Genomic DNA, 2676 nt, shown 5'->3' with positions numbered 1-2676 from the left:
ATTAAATAAAAAAATGGAATCATACAGTACCTTTTGAGACTGGCTTATTTTACTTAGCATGCCTTTGAGGTCCATCCAAGTTGTTGCCTGCAACAATGGTTTGCTCTTTTTTTTTTTTTTTTAATTGCTGAGTGGTATTGCATGGTATTGATGTACAAGTTTGATTAGTCACTAATCCATTTCTATTTTTTGGCTATCAAAAAAAGCTACTGTCATGTTTAATTTTATGTGTCAGTTTGGCTAGGTTATGGTACGCAGTTGGATTCCATATGGAGCTAGCTCCACCCTATGCGCCTTCTCACCTGTCCCAGGCTCTTCACTCTTAGTCCCCATTCCAGAGGCCCTTGCATGAAAAAAATGGCAGCCCCCATGCCGGGGGAGGTTGTTTTGCTTATCCAGACCATTAGAATGGTGGTCTCTGCAGCCAGTCCTGGTGACTCAGTACATAGCTGTAGTTCTAGTGAGGACTAAAAAACGTTTCATACCCCCTACTTGTGAACCCAAATATGAATCAGAAAAGGAGTTTATAGAATGTCCAGAAAGTGGGACTGGTCATGCCTCTGGAACGTTTGGAGCATCTCACACATCTGACCTGTACAGCTGGTGTCTTCGATGCCTGTGTTCCTCCTGAGGGTGGTGCTCTCATGTCATTTCTTTCAAAGGAAGCCTGACACAGGGCACTGAGCAATGGAAGAAGAATGTTGCCTCACAATTGTCCATTTGGAAGATAAAAGAATATGATGCTAATTTTAAAACGAAGGACTTCCCTGAAAAAGCTGTAGATGGACATGATGCTGTAGAAGGAACCACCTTGGTTCTCTCCCATCCTGCTTAGGTCTTTTTAGCCGTCTCATCCTCAACAACCATGGCTGATGGCTGGGCTCAGGTGGGTGGCTGGTATGCACAGCTATGCGCCTCCTTCTGCTCCTCCCCCTTCCCTTCCTCCTTTTCCTCTTCCTCCCCCTCCTCTACCACCACCTCTTCCTCCTTCTACTAATTGCACATCTAGTTTCTGAGTCTAGTTGAAAGACAGTATGTTTCAGAGCACATCTGATACCAGTTTTTCCCACAGCAGAGACTGTCAGGAGCAAACTGGCAGAATTTTCTTTCTAATCACAGAGCAGGGATCAGAGTTTGAAATAAAACACTGTCATGGTGTCATTAAGAGGGTCTTTTCTCATACATTGACTCACTGAATCATCATTTGTATTTCATAGGGGAATGTAAATCCAAAGAAATCATTTATCCCTCAAAAAACAACAAAAAAAACAAACCCCACTCCCCCTCCCTCCACCAAACACCAGTCTGATATTGCTGTGAAGGTATTTTTCTAGATGCGATTAATATTTACACAGTAGACTTTGAGTAAAGCAGATTTCCCTCCATAATGTGGATGGGCTTCATTCAATCAGTTGAAAGTCTTAAGAGAAAAGTCTGAGATTTCCCCAGGGAGGAAGGAATTCTGCCTCTAGATTTACTGCTTTCATATTCAAGACTGCAAAATCAACTCTTCACTGGTTCTCCAGCCTGGCTTGGCCTGCTCTGCAAGATTTTGAATTTTCTAGCCCCTCACAACTTTGTGAACCAATTTTAAAAATTAATCAGTCAATCTCTCTCTCTCCTTCTCTCGCTGTAGGTCTATTTCTGGGTTTTCTGTTCTGTTCCATTGATCTATGTGTCTAGCCCTCTGCCAGATATCACACTCTCTTAATAATTGTAGCTGTGGAGTAAGCCTTGACATTCTAGCCTAAATAGAGTGATTCTTCCAACTTTATTGTTATTTTCCAAAATTGTTTTACCAACTTTAAGTTCTTTGCCTTTCTGTATAAATTTTAAAATAAGCTTGTCTATGCCTACCAAAAAGTCATCATTATAAAAAAAGCTTTATTTAATTCTATTATGAAAGTCATATGTGTTTATCATTGAAAAATTAGAGACTACAGGTAAACATTAAGAAGAAATGCTGTAATGGGTCCCCATAGAAAGGCTATCAAAGTGACCAGAAGGCCTGGAGAACTGCCCTATGTGTTAGATTAAACTAACATTTCCTGATAGCATCTCATTGTACTAGGTGCTATGCTAAGAATTTAACCAAACATTATCACATTAAACCCTCATTGGAACACTGGAAGAAAATATTATCTGTACTTGATTCTTGAGGAAACTGAGACACACAAAGGTTAAACAAATTGTCTAAAGTCAGTCATTTAACAAGCAGTAGAGCCACAGTTTTAACTGAAGTCATACAAGACCCTTTATAATTGAGCTGCTGCCTCATTTCCCATTACCTTCTCATACTTGATGTGCTCCCCATACAGATTACCTGTGATTTTAGATATGAGGTTCCCTCTGCCAGGAATGCTCACTTCCCTTTTGATTGCCTGGGAATTTATTTTTCAGAATGTAATTCTGGTATCATCTCCTCTAAGGAGCCTTTATACACAGCCTCTACTCACCCCTCCACCCTCCTACCTTTGCTTTTCAGTCTCTCCTAGCTATTGTAGCTACCTTGTGTATAGCTCTAATTGCACTCACTAGTGTTACAATTTATTTACTTATGTCTGTCTCTAATAGGCTTTGAGCTCCAACAAAGGCAGGGACTGTGTTTTATTTGCATTGCTCCAGCAAATAGCACACTGTCTGGCCACTTTATAGATTTATCCATTAAAAAAATGC

General features: G+C 40.4%; 1 pseudogene; it reads left to right on the top strand.

Moving 5' to 3' along the window:
* Nucleotides 1-288: 288 nt before the first annotated feature.
* Nucleotides 289-1934, top strand: LOC133091114 (large ribosomal subunit protein mL45-like; annotated as a pseudogene).
* Nucleotides 1935-2676: the final 742 nt, after the last annotated feature.

This window comes from Eubalaena glacialis, chromosome 1 (genome assembly GCF_028564815.1).
Source record: "Eubalaena glacialis isolate mEubGla1 chromosome 1, mEubGla1.1.hap2.+ XY, whole genome shotgun sequence".
In the NCBI taxonomy this organism is placed as follows: Eukaryota; Metazoa; Chordata; class Mammalia; order Artiodactyla; family Balaenidae; genus Eubalaena; species Eubalaena glacialis.
The sequence above is the reverse complement of the archived record's forward strand: the minus strand, read 5'-3'. Positions and strand labels throughout refer to the sequence as shown.